The sequence below is a fragment of the Molossus molossus genome, unplaced genomic scaffold (genome assembly GCF_014108415.1).
Source record: "Molossus molossus isolate mMolMol1 unplaced genomic scaffold, mMolMol1.p scaffold_m16_p_7, whole genome shotgun sequence".
Lineage (NCBI taxonomy): Eukaryota > Metazoa > Chordata > Mammalia > Chiroptera > Molossidae > Molossus > Molossus molossus.
In genome coordinates, this window is record NW_023425401.1 from 78,255,936 (window position 1) to 78,282,245 (window position 26,310).

Here is a 26,310-nt window from a genome sequence, read left to right on the forward strand (position 1 = left end):
TTGTGCTGTGTTTTGTGGGATGATCTTTTCAGAGCTGCTTGACTCCTACTTCTTCCAGGAACCTGGGAGGTTCAGGAATTCTAATGCCGGTATTGGTGTTAATTTCTCAATTTGGAATTCTTGCACCACAGGAGTGGTGTAAATTCCAACCTGTGTATTGGCACCGGTGTATGCCAATTTAAGTTTCCAATCCCTTACAGATTTCTTTACCCAACCTTCCCCAGGCCTGCCCCAAAAGACAGAGTTTCTGTAGCCTTATTTCATCCAAGGCTCCCCACAATGGAGGGAATTGTCCCAGTGTCTGTCTCACACAAGTCTGGGACCTCATCTCTCTCTGAACTGGACTCTAGTCCCAACTCTCAATCTGACTGGGAAACCCCTGTCAGCCCCATGGCTTCACCTTTTCCTCGCATATTTGACTTTATATTCCTTCCTCCATCCTGGTACTAGGGATTCTTTCTTTCTTTCTTTCTTTCTTTCTTTCTTTCTTTCTTTCTTTCTTTCTTTCTTTCTTTCTTTCTTCCTTCCTTCCTTCCTTCCTTCCTTCCTTCCTTCCTTCCTTCCTTCCTTCCTTCCTTCCTTCCTTCCTTCCTCTTTCTTTCTTTCTTTCTTTCTTTCTTTCTTTCTTTCTTTCTTTCTTTCTTTCTAGTTTGGTTATTTACTTTTTTAAATGTACACATTTTTTAGTATTTCTATAACTAGGAGCAGGCTTTCAACATCATCTTTTACCATGTTGATATATATTTTTTAATCTATGCATTGACTTTCTACTGTATAGTTTACATCTGGTGATCCTATAGAACAGCGGTTCTCAACCTACGGGTAGCAACCCTTTTGGGGGTCAAACGAGCCTTTCACAGGGGTTGTCTAAGACCATCGGAAAACACATATTTCCAATGGAGATTCATAGCAGTAGCAAAATTACATATCAAAGTTATGAAGTAGCAACGAAAATAATTTTATGGTTGGGGGTCACCACAACATGAGAAACTGTATTAAAGGGTCGTGGCATTAGGAAGGTTGAGAATCACTGCAATAGAGTGTCAAAGTTCCCATTTAGCATTGGGACTCTATTCTAAATCTAGCTAGTACCCATGGACCCTAATGTCTCCTTCTAGAATCCCAGGTTGAATCGTCCACTCACAAGTATCACTATATAAAAGTCTTCCAGAACCAGTCAACCACTATACATCTGATCAGAATTCCTGCCTGTAGAAGTCCCAATATATTTGTACTCCAATGTACAAAGTTAAGCTAGAGGTTACAGTGCTTGAATGCTAAATAGACTACCCTCACTCAAGGCCCAGCTCTACATCCAGAATACTTTCTCCTCCTATCCATTCCCCAACAAAGAACTACAGCTTGTTAAGTGAATCACTGACAGCTGATGGATGAGTCCTCAGCAGTCTACTTCCTTCACTCACCAAAATCCTATTAAGTACAAAGTAAAATCCTATTGTAACAAACACCTAATGAATTAGAGCACCTTAACTATTTCCAATCTCGAACCATTGATAGAGTATATTTTGAGGAGAAAAATAAAAGAAGCACATCTTCAAAAAGAAAGTTTATATCATAAATTTATTCAAATAATGAATTCCCTGGTTATACACTGAACTTAAATACATTCATCCAATCGCTGATGGTGCAATGATTATTGACATTCAGAAAGATCAGTATCAAAGAATGGAAATTCACAGTGGGCAAGAAAGATTAATACACTTTTATATTTCCTATGGCTGTAAAGTTATTAGTTCATTTTTATTCATTTTAAATAATTTTTATTTTTCAATTATAATTGACATGCATTATTATATAAGTTTCAGGTGTACACTCAAGTGATTAGACATTACATAACTTATTAAATGATCATCCTGATAAATTTCAAACCCATCTGACACCGTATATAGTTATTAGAATAGTATTGGCTATATTCCCTATGCTGTACTTTACATCCCCATGACTGTTCTGTAACAACCAATTTATACTTCTTAATCCCTTCACTGTTTTCACCCATTACCCTAACCCACCTCTCATCTGGCAACTGTCAAAATGTTCTCTGTATCTATGAGTCTGTTTCTATTCTGCTTGTTCACTTATTTTGTTCTTAGATTCAGTTGTTGATAGATGTGTATCTATTGCCATTTACTGTTCAAATTTTTTATCTTCTTTTCTTCTTTTCTTTCCCCCTCCCCCTCCTCCTCCTCCTCCTCCTCCTCCTCCTCCTCCTCCTCCTCCTTTCTCTTCTTAATGAAGACGCTTTAACATTTCATATAATACTGGTTTGGTAGTGATGAACTCCTTTAGCTTTTTCTTGTCCGGAAAGCTCTTTATCTGTCCTTTGATTCTAAATGATAGCTTTGCTGGGTAGAGTAATTTTAGTTGTAGGTCCTTGCTTTTCATCACTGAATATCTCTTGCCACTCCAGTCTGGCCAGCAAAGTTTCTTTATTTTTATTTTCCTGTCCAAATAATTTTTTTTTCCTTTCATTTCATTCAGTATTTATTTATTTTTAATTTTTTTGCCACAATGGTAAATGGGGTTGTTTTTTTTCGTTTCTCTTTCTGTGAGTTCATTGTTGGTGTATAAGAATGCCATTGATTAATTGACATTAATTTTGTATCCTATAATTTGCCAAATTTATTTATTAAATCTAGTAAATTTTTGATGGACTCTTTAAGGTTTCCTATGTACCATACCATGTCATCTGCGAATAATGACAGTTTCACTTCCTCCTTTCCAATTCGGATCCCTTTTATGTTTTCTTCATGTCTGATTGCTGTGGCTAAGATTTCCAGTACTATGTTAAATAAGAGTGGCAAAAGTGGGCATCTCTGTCTTGTTCCTGTTCTTAAGGGAAATGCTTTTAGTTTTTGCCTATTGAGTATGATGTTGGCTGTAGGTTTTTCATATATGGCCTTTATTATATCAAGATAGCATTCCTCTATTCCCACATTGCTGAGTGTTCTTATCAGAAATTGGTGCTGGATTTTGTCAAATGTCTTTTCAATATCTATTGATAAGATCATATGGTTTTTACTTTCATTTTGTTTATATGGTGTATCGCATTTATTAATTTGTAAATATTGTACCATCCTTGCATCCCTGGGTTGAATCCTACTTTGTCATGATGAATAATTTTTTTATATATTTCTGGATCCGATTTGCTAATATTTTGTTAAGGATTTTAGCATCTGTATTTATCAGGAATATTGGCTTGTAGTTTTCTTTCTTCGTAGTGTCTTTCTGGTTTTAGAATTAGGATTATGCTGGCCTCATAAAATAAATTTGGAAGTCTTCCATCTTTTTGAATTGTTTAGAATGGTTTGAGAACAGGTGTTAGATCTTCTATGAATGTTCGGTAAAACTACCCCGTGAGGCTGTCCAGGCCTAGACTTTTGTTTGCTAGGAGTTTCTTAATTACATCTTCAATTTCCTTAGTTGTTATTGGTCTATTCAAGTTTTCTATCTCTTCCTGGTTCAATTTTGGGAGACTGTGTGTTTCTAGAAATTTGTCCTTTTTGCCTAGATATCTAATTTGGTGGCGTATTATTGTTCATAGTTATGTTTGATTGATACTTTGTATTTCTGTGGTGTCAGTTATTGTTGCTCCTGTTTCGTTTCTCATTTTGTTTATTTGGTTTCTCTCTTTTTGCTTCTTGGTGAGTCTGGCTAAGGGTCCATGAATCTTGTTTATTTTTTCAAAGAACCAGCTCTTTGTTTCATTGATCTTTTGAATTGTTTTTTTAGTCTCTACGTTTATTTCTACTCTGACCTTTACTATTTCTTTCCTTCTACTTGCTCTAGGTTTTTCTTTTTGTTTACATTCTAGTTATTTAATTTGTAGGGTTAGAAAATCAATTAGGAATTTTTCTTATTTCTTGAGGTAGGCCTGTAGTGCTATTAACTTCTCTCTCAGGACTGCTTTTGCTGTGCCCCATAGATTTTGTATTTGTTTTGGTTGGTTTTCAGGAAGTTTCTAATTTCTTTCTTGATCTCCTTGGTAACCCATTTATTGTTTAATAACATGCTTTTTAGCCTCCAAGTGTTCAAATTTTTTTGTGTGTTTTGGTTGTAATTGAGTTCTAGCTTCATGCCATTGCGATCTGAGAAGATGCTTGATTTGATTTCAACCTTCTTGAATTTGTAGAGACTTACTTTATGCCCTAACTTGTGGTCTATCTTCCAGAATGTCCTATGTGCACTTGAGAAAAATGTATATTCTGCAGCTTTGGGGTGAAATGTTCTATAAATATTAATTAAGTTCAACTGATCTAGTTCATCATTTAGGACTCTGTGTCTTTATTAACTTTTTGTCTAGAAGATCTATCCATTGGTGTCAGTGAGGAATTAAAGTCACCCACTATGATTGCATTGCTATTGATCTCTTCTTTGAAGTCCTCCAGAAGTTTTTAAACATATTTTGGTGCTTCTGTGTTTGGTGCATATATGCTTACCAGGATTATATCCTCCTGTTGGATTGATCCTTTTTATATTATGCAGTGACCTTCTTTGTCTTTTATGGCCCTCATTTTGAAGTCTATCTTATCAGATATGAGTATTGCTACACCAACTTTTTTTTTTTTTTCATTTTTATTTGCTTAAAATTTTTTTCCTTCGCTTTCATCCTGTGTCTGTCTTTTGTTATGAGGTGTGTCTCTTGTCAACAGCACGTATATGGGTCATGTTTTCTTATTCAATCAGCTACTCTATGTCTTTTGATTGGAGCACTTAAGCCATTTACATTTAAGGTTATCGATAGATGCTTATTAGTTGCCATTTTTATTGTATGCCTGTGTTCCTCTTTCTCTCTTTCTGTTTCTTCTTCTTACAACAGTCTCTTCAGCATTTCTTGCAGTGCTGGTTTGGTGGTGGTAAATTCCTTTAGCTCTTTTTTGTCTGTGAAGTTCTTTATTTCTCCTTCAATTTTGAATGATAGACTTGCTGGATAGAGCAGTCTTGGATTCAGACCTTTGCCTTTCATTATTTTGTATACTTCATGCCACTCCCTTCTGGTCTGCAGTGTTTCTATTGAGTAATCAGCTGACAGCCTAATGGGAGCTCCGTTGTAGGTAACTTTCTGTCTCTCTCTCACTTCCTTAAATGTTCTTCATTTTTATTATGATGTGTCTAGCTGTGTGTCTTTTGGGGTTCATCTTGCTTGAGACTCTCTGTATGTCCTGGACTTGTGTGACTTTCCTTCACCAGTTTAGGGAAATTTTTTGTCATTATTTCTTCAAATGGGTTATCTATTTCTTACTCTGATTCTTCTTCTTCAAGTACCCCTATAATGCAAATGTTGTTATGTTTTGTATTGTTTCAAACCTCCCTTATACTCTTCTCCTGCTTTTTGATTTTTTTTCTCATTTGCTGCTCTATTTGGGTTTTTTTCTACCTTGTCTTCTAAGTTGCTGATTTGGTATTCAGCTTCCTCTAATCTACTATTGAATCTTTCTAAGGTATTTTTCATAACAGCTATGTCATTCTTTATTTCCTCTTGACTTTTACTCATAGCTTCTACCTCTTTTTTTAAGCTGATTTAGTTACCAGTAAGCTCTTCATAATTCTTATTAAGTTGCTTGTAGTATTCACTAAATTGTTTGAGCATCCTTAAAATCATTGCTTTGAATTCTTTATCTGACAAATTGCTTTCTTCCATTTCCTGTGGTTTCTTTTCTGGTGATTCCTCCTTTTCTTTCATTTGGGTGTTGTTTCTTTGTCTCACCATTTTAGTAATCTGGTAGTTCTAGGACAGGTAAGGGATGTTGAAATGTGTAGGCATGTCAGTGTGTTTCAAGTAAGGCTGCTGTCCTCCCAGACTGTTTTTGGTGTATTGCATCTTTTGCCTGCCATAAGTCCTGTAGGATAGACAACTGGTGGCTGTTGTTGGTCTGTTGTGCATGTCTCAGCTTCCCATGTCTTGCTGCTCCTAGGGCTGGGGCACAGCTCCTGATCAGCCTCTGCTGATGCCTCTGGGGATGGGTCTTAGCTGCTGATCTGTGATGCTGCTGTCTGGGATACGTGGGTCTAGCTGGGGTGCATGGGTCCTGCTGCTGTGTTGCTGGGGTACACTGCTGCCTGGTGGGACTCAGCTCCTTATCAGTCTCTGCCAGGGGCAAGATCTAACAAATGAATTTGGAAAAGTTGTGGGATACAAAATTAATATCCAGAAACTGATTGCATTTTTATATCCCAATAATGAACTATCAGAATGAGAAATTAAGAATACAACACAATTTACTATTGCAACAACACACAAAAAAGGCACCTAGAAATAAATTTAACCAAGGAGGTAAAAAGCCTATACTAGGAAAACTATAGGATATTGAAGAAAGAAATTAAGATGCAAATAAGTGAAAACATATACCCTGTTCATAGATTGAAAAGTTAACATTATTAAAATGTCCATTCTACCCAAAGTAATCTATAGATTCAATGTAATTACTATTAAAATATCAATGTCATATTTCACAGATCTAGAAAAATATTCCACATTTTTATATGAAACCATAAAATGACCCTGAATATTAACAGAAATCTTGAGAAAGAAAAAGAAAGTTGGAGGGATCACAATACCAGATATCAAATTATACTATAAAGCTACTGTAATCAAAACAGCCTGGTACTGCCACAAGAACAGGCATAAAGGTCAATAGAACAGAACAGAGAACCCAGAAATCAACTCATGCCTTTATGGTCTATTAATATTTGACAAAGGAAGCAAGAACATACAATGGAGTAAAGACAGCATCTTCAATAAATGGTACTGGGAAAATAGGACAGGTACCTGCAAAAAATAAAATAAAAAATTAAACTAGAATGTCAACTTATGCCACACACAAGGCTAAACTCAAAATAGATAAAGACTTAAAGGTAAATTGTGAAACCATAAAAATCCCAGAAGAAAACATAGGCAGTAAAATCTCAGGCATCTCTTCCAGCAAATTTTTTGCCAATATGTCTCTGAGGACAAGTTAAACTCAGGAAAAGTTAAACAAATGGGACTACATCAAGCCGAAAATCTTCTGCACAGCAAAAGAAACTATCAACAAAATGAAAAGAGAACACACTGCATGGAAGAACATATTTGCCAATGATACATCCAATAAGGGGATAATTTCCAAAATATATAATTTATACAATTCAACACCAAGAAGCAAACAATCCATTAGAAAAATAGGCAAAAGACTTGAATAGACACTTCCCCAAAGAAGACATACAGACAGCCAATAGACAAATGAAAAAGTACTTAATGTCATCAATCATCAGACATGCAAATTAGAAGTACAATGAGGTATCACCTCACACATGTCAGAATGGCTACTATCAACAAACAAGTGCTAGTGAGGATACAGAGAAAAGGGAACCCTAGTGCACTGTTGGTGGGAATGCATACTAGTGCAGTCACTGTGGAAAACAGTATGGAGTCTCCTCAAAAAATTAAAAGTAGAACTGCCTTTTGACCCAGTGATCCCACTTCTGGGAATATATACTAAGAATCCCAAAACACCAATTAGAAAAATATATGCATCTCTATTTCATAGCAGCATTTTTTTCAATAGCCAAGATTTGGAAACAGCCCAAGTGCCTATTATCAGATAAGTAGATAAAAAAGCAGTGATAGTCCTGGCTGGTTTGACTCAGCAGTTAGAGCTTTGGCCCATGCACCAAAGAGTCATGCGTTTGATTCCAGTCAAGGGCACGTACCTCAGTTGCAGTTCGGTCCCTGGCTCTAGTCAGGGTCATGTGGGAGGCATGTTTTTTAAGTTTAATACTCTCCAGGTCCATTCATGCTGTCACAAAAGGTAAGCATTTCTTCTTGTTTATGCTTACCTTTTGTGACAGCATGAATGGACCTGGAGAGTATTAAACTAAGCAAAATAAGCCAGTCAGAGAAGACAAATACCATATAATCTCACAAATACCTGGAATCTAATTAACAAAATAAACTGAAAAACAAAATTGAATCCAAAGCATGGATACATGGAACTGACTGCCAGGTGCCAGAGTGGAGGAGGTGGGGTGACTGGATAAAGAAGATGAAGGAATTAGCTAAAGAACACATATGCACACCCTATGGACATGGACAACTGTGTGGTGAAGGCCAAGGGAAGGGGAAGTGGGAGTGGTTGGAGGTGGGCAAACAGAGAGTAAACGGGGGACATCTGCAATAGTGTCAAAGATAAAAATTTTTAATAATGATAACAAAAGAATATACAAGAAAAATAAGTTCTCTCTCTTAGAATCTAAGAATGTCAATGCCTTTTCTGTCTGACAAGAAATAGTAATTGACATACTATAGATGCTCAGTCAATCTTCTAAAAGAGTAGCATGCTTCCCATTTATTCTGATGAGGTACTTCCAGAAGGAGTCCACAGAAGCAAATGGAGGACAGTTTATAACATAAATCAAGGAGAAAGCAAATCTTTATCAGTCTTACCTTAAATTAGTTCATGTCAGTTAACTAAGTGCTGACAAATGCTCAGGCCCATGTTGTGCCCCCAAAAAGCTGTCTGCACCTCAAAGAAAAAGCTGGAAATAAAAATGTGAAGCTTCAAAGTAGCAAGATTAAAGACTCCGTACTATCTTCTGTGTTGTCTCTGCATTACCCTCCCGTTGACAGGAATCTATTCTAAGTCCTGAGATTTTTCCAGAAAAAAAAAAAAGTTAATTTTGTTAAAATTGTCAGTTTGCCTGGTGTAACAAATTACTGTATTTCATTAATCATCAAGCCTCAGACCTGGGCCACTAATTCCCTGGAAGTCTATATAAAAGGCTGGCTGTCAAGCCCTGGCTGATGTGGCTCAGTGATTGTAGTATCAGCCTGCACACTGAAGGGTCACATGTTTGATTCAAGGTCAAGGGCACCTGCCTGGGTTACAGGTTCAATCCCTGTCCCTGGTTGGGGCATATGCAAGAGGCGACAAATTGATGGGTCTCTTGTTGATGTTTCCTTTCTCTCTCTTTCTTTCTTTCTTTCTTTCTTTCTTTCTTTCTTTCTTTCTTTCTTTCTTTCTTTCTTTCTTTCTTTCTTTCTTTCTTTCTTTTTCTTCCTTCCTTCCTTCCTTCCTTCCTTCCTTCCTTCCTTCCTTCCTTCCTTCCTTCCTTCCTTCCTTCCTTCCTTCCTTCTTTCTTTCTTTCTTTCTTTCTTTCTTTCTTTCTTTCTTTCTTTCTTTCTTTCTTTCTTTCTCTCTCTTTCTACCCTTGCCTTCTTCCCTTCCACACTCTCTAAAAAATACTCTACAGTGAAGATTAAAAGGCTGGCTGTGAAAAAGATTTTTATCTCAGTTTCCAAATGTCTAAGTCAAATGCCCTTATTGTTGCCCTGACTGTAATGAAAGGCATTGGCTCAGATGGTGGCTTTGACTACTCAATAAATTCCAATCCCAGCCTGCTTTCCTAGCTCCTACCTGCTGGTCTCACCACAGAGTGCATCTGTTAGGTTCTCACCCAATTTTCTGTGATTTCATTTTTCTTTTTTTATTGTTGATACTATTACAAATGTCTCCCATTCTACCCCACTTTGCCCCCCTCCGCCCAGCCCTGTCCAACTCCAGGCCTTCACAACATTATTGTCTGTGTCAATGGGCTATGCATATATGCATATATGTCCTTTGGTTAATCTCTTCCTATATCCTCCCATCCCACTCCCATCTGAGATCTGTCAGTCTGTACCATGTATTCATGCCTCTGGACCTATTATTTTCTTTATCAGTTTATTTTGTTCATTAGATTCCACATATAAGTGAGATAATGTGATATTTGACTTTCTCTGACTGGTTTATTTTATTTAGCAAAATAATCTCCATATTTATCAATGCTGTCTCAAAGGGTAAGAGAGATCCTTTTTTCAGCTGCATAGTATTCTACTGTGTAAATGTACCACAGCTTTTCTATCCACTCATCTACTGATGGGCACTTGGGCTATTTCCAGATCTTAGCTATTGTAAATAACACTACTATAAACATAGGAGTGCATACATTCTTTCTCATTGGTGTTTCAGGATTCTTAGGATATATACCCAGAAGTGGGATCACAGACTTAAACAGCAGTTTCATTTTTTAATTTTTCACAAAATTCCATACTAGTTTCTATAGTGGCTGTACCAGTCTGCATTTCCACCAACAGTACTCAGGTCCCCTTTTCTCCACAGCTTAGCCAGCACTTTTTGTTTATTGATCAGAGCCATTCTGACAGTTGTGAGGTGATACCTCATTGTAGTTTTAATTTGCATCTCTGTGATGATTGGTGACATTGAACATTTTTTCATATGTCTATTGGCTATCTGTATGTCTTTTTTGGAGAAGTGTCTATTCAGATATTTTGTCAATTTTTAATTGGATTGTTTGTCTTTCTGGTGTTGAATTATATAATTTCTTTACATATTTTGGAAATTAACTCCTTATCAGATGTATCATTGGCAAATATGCTCGCCCATACAGTGGATTCCCTTTCATTTTCTTGATGGTTTCTATTGCTATACAAAAGCTTTAGTTCCATTGTTCAGTGTTTCTTTAGTTCCCCTTGCTCAAGGAGATGTATGGGCGAAAATATGGCTACATGAGAAGTTTGATATTTTATTGCCTATATTTTCTTCTAGGATTTTTATGGTTTCACAACTTAAGTGTTTTATCCATTTTGAGTGTATTCTTGTGTATGATGTAAGTTAGTGGTCTAGTTTTCACTTTTTGTCTGTACTTGTCAAATTTTCCCAACACCATTTATTGAAGAAACTATCTTTATTATACACTCTTGCTCCTGTCAAATATTAATTGACGACAATGTTGTGGGTTGATTTCTGGGGTCTCTGTTATGGTTTTTTTGTTTGTTTGTTTTTTGGGTTTTTTGCATTTATCTTTAGATAGAGCAGGAGGGAGAAAGGGAGGTAGACAGAGAGAGAAACACAGATGTGAGAGAGAACACATCGATTGGCTGCCACCCACACAACCCCAACCAGGGCGGGAAACAAACTGCAACCGAGGTACATGTCCGTAATGGGAACCGAACCCAGGACTCTCTGGTCTGCAGGTTGATGCTCTAAACGCTGAACCAAACCAGTCTGGGCTCTGTTTTGTTCCATTGACCTATATGCCTGTTCTTGTGCCAGGACCAGGCTGTCCTGATTACAATGGCTTTGCACTATAGTTTGATATCAGGTATTGTGATTGTCCAATTTTGTTGTTCTTTCTCAAGATTGCTTCAGCTATTCAGGGTTGGGGGCGGGGGTTCCATATGAATTTTTAGAATATTTGTTCTATATCTGTGAAACATGCCATTGGTATTTTATTAGGTATTGCACTGAATCAATAGATTATTTTGAATAGTATGGACATTTTAATAATGTTAATTCTTCCAATCCACAAACATGGTATACGCTTTCACTTATTCATACCTTCCTTAATTTTTTTCTTCAATGTACTATGGTTTTCTGAGTACAGGTCGTTTACTTCTTTGATTAAGTTTATTCCTGAGTACCTTATTATTTTTGTTGCAGAGGTTAATATAATTGTATTTGCCCATTGAGTATGATGTTGGCTGTTGGTTTTTCATATAATGGCCTTTATTATGTTGAGGTATGATCCCTTTATTCCAACTTTGATGAGAGTTTTTATCTTAAATAAGTGCTAGATTCTATCAAATCTTTTTTCTACATATACTAATATGATCATGTGATTTCAATCTTTCATTTTGTTTATGTGATGTATCACATTTATTGATTTGTGAACATTGTATCAACCTTGCATCTCCAGAATTAATCCCACTTGATCATGGTGTATGATCATTCTAATGTATTGCTGGATCTGGTTTGCTAATATTTTGTTGAGGATTTTAGCATCTGTGTTCATCAAGGATATTACCCTATAATTTTCTTTTTCTGTAGTGTCTTTACTGGGTTTTGGAAAAAGCTTGACTTATAAAATTAGCTTGGAAGTCTTCCCGTCCTTGGATTCTTTTGAATAGTTTGAGAAGAATATGTGTTATTTCTTTGAATGTTCAGTAAAATTCACCTGTGAAGCTTCTGTTTGCTGGGAGTATTTTGATAACTGCTTCAATTTCATTAGGAATCAGTCTATTCAGGTTTTCTGATCCTTTCTCAATCAATTTTGGAATATTGTATCTTTCTAGAAGTTGATCCATTTTGTCCATGTTGTCCAATTTGTTGCATATTGTTGTTCATAGCATTTTCTGATATCATTGTATTTCTTTGCTGTCGGTTGTTACTTCTCTTTCATTTCTGATTTTGTTTGGGCTCTCTCTCTCTGTTTTTCTTGATGAGTCTTGTTAAACATTTGTCAATCTTGTTTATCTTTTCAAAGAATCAGTTCTTGGTTTCATTGATGTTTTGTATTGTGTTTTAGTCTCTATGTCATTTATTTCTACTCTGATTCTTATTATTTCCTTTTTCTACTTATTCTGGGCTTTTCTTGTTGTTATCTAGTTCTTTTAGTTGTGGGGTTAATTTGTTTATTTGAGGATTTTCTTATTTCTTGAGGTAAGCCTATAATGTTTTGAACTTCCCTTTCGGGAAATAGATTTTTAGTTGTTATGTGTTCATTTTCATTTGTTTCCAGGAAGTATTTTTATTTCTTCCTTGATCTCATTGGTTACCCATTCATTGTTTAATAACATGCTATTTAGCCTCCATGTGTTTGAATGTTTTTAAGTCTTTTATTGTACTTGATTTCTAGTTTCATGTCATTGTCATATGAGAAGATGTTGATGTGATTTCAATCTTCTTGAACTTGTTAAAGTTTATTTTGTGTTGTAACATGTGGTCTATCTCCATCTCTACCATGTGCACTTGAGAAGATTTTATATTCTGCTGCTTTGGGATAAAATGTTCTGTAAATATCAGTTAAATCTATTTGATCTTGTGCATCATTTAAGGTTGCTATTTCCTTGTTAACTTTCTTTTTTTAAGTTATTTTTTAAAATTTTAATCTTCACCTAAGGACTTTTTTTTTTTTTTTTTTTTTTTTTTTTTGCATTTATCTTCAGATATAGAGGAAGAAAGAGAGAGTGAGAAACATAGATGTGAGAGAGACACATCAACTGGTTGCCACCCACATGACCCCAAACAGGGCCAGGGACAAACTGAGGTATGTGCCCTTAGTAGGAACCGAACCCAGGACTCTGTGGTCTGCAGGCCAATGCTCTAACCACTGAGCAAAACTGGCCATGGCTCCTTGTTAACTTTTTTGTCTGGAAGATCTATCCAGTGATGTCAGTGTGGTGGTAAAATCCTCTACTATGACTATATCACTCTGAAGCTCTCCCTTAAAGGTCAATAGTTTACATATATTTAGGTCCTCCTATATCAGGCGCATACATGTTTACCAGGGTTATATTCTCTTGTTGGATTAATCCTTTTAGTATTATGTAGTGACCTTTTTTTGTCTCTGTTATGGCCTTTGTTTTGAAGTCTATTTTGACAGATATAAATATTGCACCCCCACCTTTTTTGTTTTTTTTTATTTCCATTTTCATGAAACATTTATTTCCATCCCTTCATTTTCATTCTGTGTGCATGTTTTTTTCTGAGATGGGTCTCTCGTAGACAGCATATATATGGGTCATGTTTTCTTATCCATTCAGTTGCTCTATTTCCTTTTATTGGAGCATTTAGTTCATTTACTTTTAAAGTTATTATTGATAGGTACGTACCTGATGCAATTTTTATTCACTTTTTAAAATATGTTTTTATTGATTTTTTAGAGACAGAGAAAGGGAAAGAGAAATAGAAATATCAAAGTGAGAGAGATACATCAATCAGCTGCTTCCTGCATGACCTCTACTGGGGATCAAGCCCGCAACCTAGGCATGTTCCCTAACTGGGAATTAAACTGGGACCTCTCAGTTCATGGAGTGATGCTCAATCCACTGAGTCACACTGGCTGGGCTGAAATTTTTATTCTTTATGCCTGTGTTTATATAGATGAATGGATAGATAGATAGATAGATAGATAGATAGATAGATAGATGATAGATGATAGATAGATAGATACACACACATATATACATACACACACACACACACACACACACACACACATATATATATACACATATGTGTGTGTAATATCCTTTTTCTTATAGCAGTCCTTTTAACATTTCTTGCAATGCTCTTTTGGTAGTAATAAACTCCTTTAGTCACTTTTTGTCTGAGAAGCTTTTTATTTCAACTTCAGTTTTGAATGATAGCCTTGCTAGATAGTATAGTCTTGGTTTCAGATACTTGCTTTTCATTATTTTGAATACTTCATGACATCCCTTCTGGCCTGTAGTGTTTCTGTTGAGATATCAGCTGACGGTCTCAAGAGAACTCCCTTATAAGTAATTGACTGTCTCTCTCTTGCTGCCTTTAAGGTTCTCGCTTTGGTTTAACTTTTGCTATTTTAATTTTGATTTTGATGTGTCTTGGTGTGGGCCTCCTTGGGTTCATCTTTATTAGGACTTTCTGTGATTTCTGAAATTGTATGATTTTTTTTTCCTTCACCAGGTTAGGGAAGTTTTCTGTCATTACTTCTTCAAACAGGTTCTCTATCCCTTTCTCACTTTCCTTTCTCTCTTGTACCCCTATGATGTGGATGTTGTTATATTTCACATTGTCCCAAAGTTCCCCTAAACTGTCATCATGTTTTTTAATTATTGTCTCATTTTGTTGCTCTGATTGATTTTTTCTATCTTGTCTTCTAATTTGTTGATTTGATCCTCTGCTCCTCTAATCACTGTTTATTACTTTCAATGTAATCTTTATTTTAGATGTTATTCTTCACTTACAACTGGCTGTTTTTCATGGTTTCTATGTCCTTTGTTATGTTTTGGAGTTTTCTTAAAACTATTAATTTATACTCTGTTTCTGATAAAATGTTTGTGTCCATTTTATTTAGCTCTTTTTCTAAAGATTCCTCCTGCTCTTTCATTAGTGGCATGTTTCTTTGTTTCCCCATTTGTGTTGTTTTTGTTCATTTGTTTCGATGTGTTAGATAGGACTGCTATGAATCCCTGCCTTGGTGGAGTGGCCTTCTGTAGTGAGTGTTTTGTGGGACCCAGTGGTGTAGTCTCCTTGATCTTCTGAGTTGGGTGCTCTGGGAAAGTCCTTTGTGTGGGTTATGTGGGCCCTCTTGCTGTAACTGGGTCTTGATACCTGTTGCCCCATTTATGGGTGGGCTCAGCTCACGGGCTAGCTGACTGTGAGGTTCAATCCTGATCACATTGTACCAACTGTTATACAGGTGCTAACAGAACAAAACAATACCAAACCAAAAACAACACAGAAAAAAAAATAAACAATACAACAACAACACAAAGAATAAGAAATTTTAAAAAATACTAAAAGACAAAGATCAATCAAATTAGAGAAGAAAAAATGGAAATATGAACACAAAGGAGAAAAGAAAAAATAATAAATGTAATGCTAATAATTTTAAAAAGTAATAATGAGTAAATAAAATGTAGAATAGGAAAAGAAAACGAGAAAAAAAAATAAGGGGGGGGGTGGGTGGTAAAAAAGGAAACAGTAAGAGAAAAAATAGAATAAGAAAAGGAAAGAGCCCTGGCCAGTTTGGCTTCGTGGTTAGAGCATTGGCCCATTGACCAGTGAGTCCCGGGTTTGGTTCCTGCTAAGGGCACGTACCTTGGTTGCAGTTTGTCCCCGGCCCCATGGGGTTGTGTGGATGGCGGCCAGTCAATGTGTCTCTCTCACATTGATGTTTCTCTCTCTCTTCCTCCATCTTTCCTTCCCCTCTATCTGAAGATAAAAGCAAAAATGTCCTCAGATGAAAATTAAAAAAAATTAAAAAAATAAAAAGAAAAGGAAAGAGAGAAATAAGAAATATGAAAGAAAAAAATAAAGAAAAAAATTAAAAAATAAATGATAGTGCTGCCAGTTTTGCTCAGTAGTTAGAGCGTCAACCCATGGACCAATGAGTCATGGGTTCAATTCTGGTGAAGGGCACATACCTGGCCCTGGTCAGGTCATACAGAAGTTAACCAGTTTCTTTTACATTGATGTTTCTCTCTTTCCCTCTTTCTCTCTCCCTCACACTCTATCTGATGATAAATAGAAAAATATCCTCGTGTGAGGATTAAAAAAATAAAATAAATGACATATAAAGGAAAAAATAAAGAAAGAATTTTTTAAAAAGTGAAGTTCACCTCTGCAGATTTTGGTGCCAGTTGTGATTACCCTTTGGATCTGCTATTTTTGGAGTTCGCTGGATTTTGCTCCAATGTTGTCCAAATCTGGTGACTTGGTGTGCTAGTCCCAGGCCTCCTTGGAGTGGTTCTGGTACAAGCCAATGTCAGTTGCTATTCCTGGTTGGCCCTTGGCAGTGGGACTGAAGTTCAGCTAAGCAGAGCCCCAGCCGTTTGGTGGGTCAGCCCTCCAGAGCCCAGCAGCTGGATCTCCCTCGGGTCTTGCCCCTTGAAAATACCTTCTCTGAGCTGCTTTTCCTTCCCCAATGGAATTGGTGTATCCAAGACCTGGTGAGGGTGGTTTAAACAGACTTGTGTTGAGGGTGGTGCTGTAACCTGTAGGAAGGGGAGTGGGCAATTCCTCTCATTCCCAGGGCTGTGATTGCTGAACTCATTGAGGAGCTCAGCTCTGCTTCCCCATAATGCAGCCAAAAGGCCCAGCACATGCCTTTTTGTCTTGCACACAGAAGCCCACCTGAGACACACAGTCGCAATGCCTCAGCTATGCCTGGCTCCCTGCACCTCTTCATCATCGCACCAAGTAGGAGGGGGTGAAATAATTCTGCACCACTTGGCACTTCGTTCTTTCTATGCAGCCAGCCCCCACTGTGCAGGGCAACCACTCAGGCTCTGACCATGCCAGATGTCCAAGTCCTCCACACTGTCAGACTGAGAAGTATAGGTGTAAATTTCCAGCCCAGCGCCATTCCCCTTTGCCTTGGCTCATAGCAGGATGGGGCAGCCCTAGAAGTTCTGCAGGTGAGGGGAGAGTTAGTTCTCCCCCAAGCCACACTATTTAGGCCCCACCCAGCTCTCTTTCCAAAGTCCTTCCAGAGCATGGAGAGCCCCTCAGAGTCACTGCTGGGTGTATTGATCAGACTTCTTGGCCATCTCAGAGCTTTGACATGTGGCTCCTCCCACAGTCACAGATTAGAGCAAACTTCCTCGACTGCAGTTGTAACTAAGAAATCATTATTTGCCTAGGATGGTGCAGTCTGAGTCTCCCAGGTGGACAAAGTACCCACTGATTCCCACTGCTCGATGCTACACAGACTCCCCTTCCCTTCTCTCTTGCTCTGAATTGGGGATCTCTGCGTGGGGCTGAGACCTCATGTTCCCAGGGGGGAGGTGTCTCCACTGCTGCACTATCCCTCCAGTTTCCCAGCCCCACACCTGTACAAGTTGGCTCACCCTCTCCAGATCTCCTCTATTCCTTCCTTTGTGTTCCCTGCTCTTAATATTTTAAATCAACTATACTTCAACTAGTTTTTCAAGTCTATTGCTCTAGAGTTTAGCTTAAGTTCATCCAGCATTGGAAGCAAGCAGATGGAACTTACAGCTACTCTGTAGCCATATTGGGGCTTTTCACAAACTGATTTTTTAATTCTCTTAAACTTTCCTCACAGATTTGTTTTAAATTAACCCAATCCAAGTTTCCAACCCTGCCATTCCAATCTACTGCCCTTCCAAGCTCAAATGTGATCACTAGCCTACAAAAACAGCAATAAAAATGGCTCCCTAGTACTGCCTGCCTTCTACTGAGAATTTTAGATACTTTAGCAGTAGTTATCAAATACCTATATCATCAACTAATATTGTTCGAAAATTGTTATATAAATTGTCCAAACACATTCATCTCTAGAAGCTCCTGAGCTCTGTAAGAAAATCTTTGTTAAAATCCCATGGATCAGTGACTTTCAGAAAACAGTGTATGGCCCATTGGTGTGTAGAGCAATGAGGATTCTCCTCATGGGCCAAGAAAGGACAAACATCTTTCCTTAGTCTCTTACAAAAACGGATGTGAGTGTTCATAGATTTTATTTTGTATGTATGACCAAGGGCCAGTTTTGAAAACCTGTTTAGTCAGGTTCCCTGGAAAGCAGAGACAGAAGCAAAAGCATATTTGTAACTACTCTATTACAGAGTGCAATCCAGCAAAGCAGAAGATTTATGGGAAGAAAATGGGTAAAACTGTTAGCAAAGTTAGCTAGTTGATATTAATAAAGAGAGCAAATGGAATCAGACATTAAACATAATAAATTAGGGAGCTGAATTGGACAATAAGCCTACTTCACTAGAAAGTGCAGCATTCATTGGCACCCCAGGCGACCACATCATCCTCCACCTTCTCAAAGTGGGCCTAATCCTCAAAGTGGGCAAGAAGTATTGTTACTGGTCATTAGCTGGTATCACCGGGGGATAAAACAACAAAGGGCAAATTCCTCTGCTAAGGCATGTGCAGTAGCAGCCAAGATGGTGACCATAGAGGGAAAGTGCCTAGCCTGGGGAAAACATCAGGTTGGATAAGGGACACAGAACTTGGAAGGTCCAGGAATTGGATTGGTTAGGGGGAGGGCCCAGCACAAACCTGTGAAGGATTGGAAAATTGACTGGTTAATTTGAAAGAGTACCTGGTCCTTCCAAGCCTGAGATAATATAATCACCACATTAACAAAGGCAAACTCTCCACCTCCCAACAGCTGCACCAGCCCCAAATGCAGGCCCCAGTTGAGGGCCTGGCAGCCATGCAGGCTCCAAGCATGAGCTTAGATACTGGGTATAGCAATGTAGCACTGACCAGAGCACAGCCAGAGGCTGTGGAACAGAGCCTGAACTGGATAGGGCTGAGACTGAACTGGACTAAACCAATAGCAAAGAATTTCTAGAGTCTGGCCCTTTTTCTGGGCTTGATGAAGACAAGACTGGACTTACTACACAGTGGGACAGATGGAAATGAGACACCGGAAACCTGGGGGTAGTCTTTCATTTCTATTCCAATAAATCTTACCACCATATCTCATCTTCCCATATGTAGGTCCCCAAAATTATTTTCTGTGACTCTGTGGAAAGAACCCATTTTCACCAGCAATAAAACCAGCTTCAGTTCCTGTGTCTATCATTGGTCCCATAATAACCAAGGTCATAATTAATATTCATCATCACTTCTTCTCTACAGCGTCCATAATAGACTCCTTCATTCTTGGCTAGCACTTTGGATGGTCTGCTATTCTTGCCTAATGAGTGCCCCATAAATAAGCATAGGTTGTTAACTCCTTCTCATTCCTAGGTTGTACATACATGGACACTAAGCAGATCCCATAATGTCATCTTCCTAACCATCAACAAGGAAGCCCCAGGGAGAAGATGAGCAGTGCATGGGCAGGTATAAGGAAAGTTGCTGTTGAGTTGTACTCTCTTGAAATCAGTTGAAACTTTTACTAAGATGGTCACTATAGTGGCAACTGGAGTAGAACAAGAGACCAAAGACTGTTATAAACAAGTGATGTTGAAAGAATCTAAAATAGCACAGAAGTGTCTGGTACTTCCAGCAAGTGAGTTACTGTTAATTTTTTTTTAATTTTTTTATTCTTAATCTAAAAAAAGTATATTCACTGAGTTGTTTTCACTTGGAAAGTGGAAGGTAACTGATCCACAGGGATTTTTGCCTTATCTAAGTGGGGAGTGGGGTGTCAAAAACACTGCATAATATTGCATTAGATAATTTCTAAGCAGCTTTTTTACTTAACATAGTAACAATCAACTTATTTTTATCTTAATTCTTTTTAAAAGGATTTAAAATGGCTTATAACAAAAGGCAGGACAATTTCATAGATATGTAAAATGGCTCAAACAAATAAAGGATCAATAAATTGTATGTTTAACATAATTGCAGTGATAGAGCTGTAAATTTGGCTCAGAGTTATATCGTTCTTAATGGTTTTTACCATTTAAAAAAATGAGTTACTGCCACTAAGCCACTCAGCTGATAAGCATAAGAATGAGATAGAGTAGGACAGAATGCAATAGTCCATCAATATGGATTATCTGTCTAATATATTAGAATTGTATACTTTTAGTGAAAATATTTTCTTTTCAGTTTTATTACTTTCATAGTGCTTCGGGCTTTTGGAGAATGAAGTCATTTCAAAGCAGAACTCTCTATCTAGCCTGTTTGTAAGTGCAAATAAAGAAATTTTTCTTTATCCATTTTAGGGTGGGGAGTCACATCCCCACATTAAAACTTTTTTTAATGCATTCAGCACATAAATAAAAATTACAGTTAATTTTTTAATGAGGCTTGATCCATGAGTGAGCAATTTGATGTAAGATCAGAAAATCAAATCTTTTTTTTATTTCTAACATTTGCTTTCTGTATAGAAAGCCATAAGTTGGTGAGACTCTAAATAAACATGTCTTAAACACATTCAAAAGTAGGGACTATAAGGCTGGTATGGCAGCTTTGTTCTGTGAGTTGTTCGGGGACTCACCTTGTGTCTTGTTGCTCTTCCATCTTTAGGTCGTTTCCTTTACCCACAAGTCCAAGGTGGCTTGTCACCCCATTTACATTCCAAGCAGTAAGATGAAAAAGGGGCACACCCTTCTGTTAAGGATGCAACCTAGAAGTTTCACAGATCAATTCTGCTTACATCCTATTGGCTGGAACTAGAATGACTCCAGGTATATGAGTACCAGTGAGTACTTAGGAACAAGAAAAATAAATTGTCTGGCTAACTTTTTACTTTTTATGAAATCTTTGATTTGAATGTTTACTCTAATAAGCACTAGACAGATGCTTTACCTAAACTCTGATCAAAATTTCATTAAAAAGTTCTTCACTAGAGGTTCGAAGATGGCTGCAGAGTGTGTGGAAGATACACACACCCTTTCCCAGTGCCAAACCAGATTTACAGCTAAATTACAGAATAATCAACCTGAATGACCAACTGGAGAAAAGCTGAAAAGGAGTATTATATCCAATAATTTATAGAAGAAGCTATATAGACTGGTAAGAAAGTCGGGAACACGGAGAGGGCTGGCCCCTGTACCCATGTGTGGAAGCTGAGAAGGAAGAGAAATATCTTGGCTGCAAAAGTCCCCCCTAAGGAGCATGGAGTCTCATCCCCATTCCAGGACCCCCAACCCAGAGCACCAGGGCCAGGAAGAGGAGCCTACATAGCATCTAGCAGTGGAAATCAGTGAAGACTCTATGGGGAAGAGAAGGAAGTCTGCAAGAATCCCAGGTGCTCTCCTAAAGGGTCAACACACATGAGCTTGTTCTCAGGCATTCGCCTAGGATTCCAGAAGAGGGAAGGTAACACCAGGCATAAAGGAGTCATAAAAGAGGATTTGGGTGGCATGGACCAGGAGAGAGATCTGGAGGTCAGCAACCGAAGTCCTGGTCCTAAGTAAATATCTCACACCATTCTCAGGAGCCATCTCCCAGGGTCTGGCACTCCCGTTTTTACAGTGCCAGCCAGAGGAGTGCACTAACCAGATCCTCCAAATTCTGGCAACACCACCCTGCCAAGTTCGAGTCCAGCAGAAATAACTTTTGGATGCACCCAAAAGGGATCTGTGGTGTGTTCTTTTTTTGGAGAAACTATAGACACTCAATAGTCACTAAACTGTGTGGCTTTGGAACTTAGGCAAATCGTTTCCTCCTTCCATGGGTTCTGCAGGAGCCACCCCCAACAGAAGACTCCTTTGATCTGTTTCCTAAGTCCCAGTGGCCCTGTCCTGCTAAGCTCAGCTCCACAGTAGGGGTTTGGGGGGAAATGCTGCTCAGAGCTGGGACCTTCGGAGTGTGTCTCCCTCAGAGCCTCCTGTCTCTGATGGTGCAGCTACAGAAATGTAGAGAGGACTGCAGCTCACTCCCTTCCCACAGGCCAGCACCATCCCCTACAGAAGGATTTCTTAATTTATTTCCCAAGTCGTGGCCTCGCCAAGCTGCACTTGCTCCTGCACTGGGGAGAGCTGGCTGCACCAACCAAAACCTGTGGTACGTTCCTCCTGGGAGAGCTGGAGTTGGAAAGTCTGGTATAGACTGAGTGGTATGGCTCTGGTGTGGGGACCACTTTCTTCCCATTGAGTGTCTGACCACATTGCTCCCAAGTAGGGGCCCCACTAGTCCCATCTTCCCAAACTGAGCTTGAGCCATGTGAAAGGGTCAGTGAGGTGTGGCCAGCGTGCGCCCACTCTACAGTCTCTTCCTAAGACTCTGGAGGAAGTCCAGACAACCTCAAGGAATGACAGAGTAACCAAAAGGTAGACACCAATTTCAGTGAGCCTTTGACCTTTCATTTTTCTGTCCCCAGTTCAGAGCTGCTGGAAGCTAATAGTGGTACACAGCTTGGTCCCTACCACACACACCCAGGCCCAGTAGATACAACCACAAACAGTGAATAGCATGGAAGCTCCAGACAGGTAGCCCGAGGCTGGTTACACAGAATACCTGACATTGACCTGCACCAAAACGCCAGCCAAGTGAGCCCAGAACTAGCACAAGTGAGGGGCTTCAAACCACACCAGAGTTTGACCTAACTAGCCACACAAATGGCACAGCCAAACAGGGACTCTGGTAAAAACCAGATCATGTTGTGAACAACTCTTCATCGGGGGAAGACCCTGAACAGTACTCAAAAACAGTGAACAAGGTCTATCCTTACAATAAGCCAGCCTGAGAGTTAACTCTGCTCACAAATGGGCCAACAGTATTCAAGACTCAACTACAATAGGAGACACATAACCCACACAAGAAACATTTCTGGAGCACCTAGTTAACATGACCTAAAAGGCTGAACTATTGAGACTTATAAGGCACCTACATCAGAAGGCTTTTGTAACAAGCTTGGGAGCCAAAGTAGAGCTACCTAATACACAGAGATAAACACAAAAAGACAGACAAAACGGGGAGACAAAGAAAAATGCCCCAAATGAAAGAACAAAAGATACCCCCCCCAAATTACATGAAATGGAAGCATCCAAGAGACCAGATGCAGAGCTTAAAACAGTGCTTATAAGGATGCTCAAGGACCATGGAGGAAGAAAGAATGATCTCAGTGAGAACATAACAAAGAGATAGTAAGTATTAAAAAGGACATAGAGCCCAGCCAGTGTGGTTCAGTGGATTGAGCATCATCCCATGGACAAGGAGGTTTCGGTTCAATTCTTGGGCAGAACAAATACCTGGGTTATGAGCTCAATCCCCAGTGGGGGGGCATGCAGCAGGCAGCCAATTGATGTTTCTCTCTCACACTGATGTTTCTGTCTCTCTCCCTCTCTCTCTAGAAAATCAATAAAAACATATTTTTAAAAAATAAAATAAAACAATGAAAAAGACATAGAAACTATTAGAAAAAAAGCAGTCAGAAATAAAGAATACAGGATTCCAAAATGAAGGTAGAGTGAATAGAAACTAATAAGACCATCTACCAGGACCAAATTGGAATTACAACTAAAATAAAGACAAATCATCAGGAAAAAGCAACAGAAAAGCAGCTTGCAAGGACCATACAAACAGGATCACTGAACCAATCCTGGTAGGATTGCGGAGGTGTGAGAGTGGGGCTGGGAGCCCAAGGACAGCAGTAGTCTTATCTGTGAGCAGCGCCTTCAGGATTAAACTCCCAAGCACTCCACAATGCAGAGCTGGGATAGAGTGCTGAAACAGCCACAGACGCTCACCTTGGGCTCCAGCACAGGGAGGGCGGACTGGATTAGAACTGTGTGGGACACTCAGGATTTGGAAGGTGCTAAGAGCTTTTGCTGAGTTTTGGCCACTCAGGATGGTGGTCATCTTACTCCTTCCCAGGGCTCTGGGGAGAGGCAGCAGTCCCTCCCTCAAAGATTCAACCCCACCCAGCAGATAATTGAAATACAAATTGAGGCACATTAACAATCAGCATCTGCACCACACTCGGAAACTCCCCTGACTCTGAACACCTGAGGGAGTTTTTCATTCGCCTGAGAACCCAAGGCTCTTCAAGTAACCTGACTATTAGCCTCCAGGCAAAAAGGTAGAGGATAACTGAACCATTCCTGGGCTTGCAACTCTACCCAAAAAAGTAAGACTTGACAGTGGTGCTTAACATGGGTCCTCCCTCGCTCATCCAAACCCAGTAGAGGGAGCCACAAAGAGCAAAACACCAACACTCACAGGGAAAATTTGGCAGGCTCCAAAACCCATGGAGATAGCCAAAATGGTGAAGCACAAAAAACAAATCCCAAATTAAAGAACAAAACACCTCTACCAAAGATGAGACAAATGAAATGCAGCTAAGCAAGTTAACAGAGCTAGAATTCAAAGTCATTATCTTGAGGAAGCTCAGCAGCATGTGCAAGGATATCAACACCATGAGGAAAGACATAGAATCATTGAAAATCAGAAAATTAGAAATTAGAAACCACCAATAAGAAATGAAGAATGACATAGCAGAAATAAAGAACACATTGGAGGAACTAAACAGCAGAGTAGAAGGGCTGAGGATCGGATTAGTGAATTAGAAGACAGGGTAGAAAAAATCAACCAATCAGAAAACCAAAAGGAAAAAAAATTTAAAAACAGGAAGACAGCTTAAGAGAACTATGTGACAACTGGAAAAGTAATAATATTCACATCATAGGAGTCCCCAAAGAAGAAGAAAATGAGCAAGGGTCAGAGAATATACTTAATGAAACAGTGACAGAAAACTTCCCTAATTTGGTGAAAAAAGAAGTTATTCAAGTTCAAGAAGAACAGAGAGCCCCAAGTAAGAAGAACCCAAACAGGCCCACACAAAGTCACATAGTAATTAAAATGCCAAAAATTAAAGACAAAGAGAGAATCCTAAAGGCAGCAAGAGATAAGCAACAGGTTACCTAAAAAGGAACCCCCATAAGGCTATTAGCTGACTTCTTAACAAAAACACTACAGGCCAGAAGGGAATGGCATGAGGTAACATGGTCAAGAAAAGCAAGGATCTGAATCCAAAACTACTCTAATCAGCAAGACTATCATTCAAAATAGAAGGTCAAATAAAGAGCTTCCCAGACAAAAAAAAAGGCTAAGGGGATATATTAGCATCAAACCAGCACTGAAAGAAATGTTAAAAGGACTGCTATAATCAGTAGAAGAAATAGGTAGAAAATTGAACCACATTATACAAAAAATGGCAATAAATAAGTTCTTATCAATAATCACCATAAATGTAAATAGATTGAATGCTCTGATGAAAAGACACAGACTAGCTGATTAAATAAGAAAACATGACTTATAATATATAATGTTTACAAGAGACCCACCTCACAACAAATGACTCACATAGATTGAAAGTGAAGGGATGGAAAAAATCTTCCAAGCAAACAGAAAGAAAAGAGAGCTGGGGTAGCAATACTCATATCTGATAAACTAGATTTCAAAATGAAGACCATAACTAGAAACAAGGAAGGCCACTACATAATACTGAAAATTTCTATCCAACAGGAAGATATAACCTTGGTAAACATATATGCACACAATATAGGAGGACCAAAATATATTTAAAAAGTTCTGGAGGACTTCAAAGGAGAAATTGATAGCAATACAAACATAGCAGGGGACTTCAACACCCCACTGACATCACTGGATAGATCCTCTAGAAAAAAATTAGCAAGGAAAGAAAGACTCTAAAGGAAACACTAAACGAAATGGATTTAATAGATATCTACAGAGAATTACACCCCAAAACTACAAAATTCACATTCTTCTCAAGTGCACATGGGACATTCTCAAAGATAGACCACATATTAGGAAACAAACTAACTCTCTACAGGTTCAAGAAGATTGAAATTATATCAAGCATCTTCTCAGATCACAATCTCATTTGCAACAAGAACATGCAAAGACATTTGAAAACATGGAGGCTAAATAGCATATTACTGAACAATGAATGAGTTACCGAGGAGATCAAGGAAGAAATTGAAAACTTCCTGGAAACTAATGAAAATGAACACACAAGAACACAAAATCTATGGCATGCAGCAAAAGGAGTTCTGAGAGGGACGTTCATAGAACTACAGGCCTACTTCAAGAAACAAGAAAAATTTCTAAAAGACTATCTAACCTCACAACTTAAAAAACTAGAAAGCAAACAAAAATAAAACCCCAGAGCAAGTAGAAGGAAGGAAGTAGTAAAGATCAGAGCAGAAATAAATGACATAGAGACCATAACAACCATTCAAGAGATCAATGAAACAAAGAGCTGGTTTTTCGAAAAGATAAACAAGATTGATGGACCCTTAGCTAGACTAACCAAGAAACAAAGAGAGACAACCCAAATACACAAAATCAGAAATAAAAGAGGAAAAGTAACAAC